Genomic DNA, 498 nt, shown 5'->3' with positions numbered 1-498 from the left:
ATATATATATATATATATATACGTATATATACGACAGGCTTCTTTCAGTCTCCGTCTACCAAATCCACTCACAATCTTTGGTCGGCCAGAAATTATAGCAGAAGACACTTCCCCACGGTGCCACACAGTGAGACTGAACCCGGAACCATGTGATTGGTAAGCATGCTACTTACCACATAGCCACTCCTGCGCCTACTTACCACACAGCCACACCTGGAATATTTCAAACTATATCGGAACCACACCCTGCTCTTGTGTGCTTAGACATGATGTCAGTAGATGCCAATTAATCTCAATTAACAGCTTTATAATGAAAACCCCAGCCTACTCTGCCACAAAGATAACCTGGTTGATTATCCTCAAGAATGTACTTGACATATTCACGTGCTGCTAAATGTACTCAGCACCTGTAAGTTTTGTTCTGTTAGCTCACATACACACACACATATTAGCATATATATATATATATATATATATATATATATATATATATATATA

The sequence above is a fragment of the Octopus bimaculoides genome, chromosome 11 (genome assembly GCF_001194135.2).
Source record: "Octopus bimaculoides isolate UCB-OBI-ISO-001 chromosome 11, ASM119413v2, whole genome shotgun sequence".
Lineage (NCBI taxonomy): Eukaryota > Metazoa > Mollusca > Cephalopoda > Octopoda > Octopodidae > Octopus > Octopus bimaculoides.
This window is presented reverse-complemented; position numbering follows the sequence as displayed.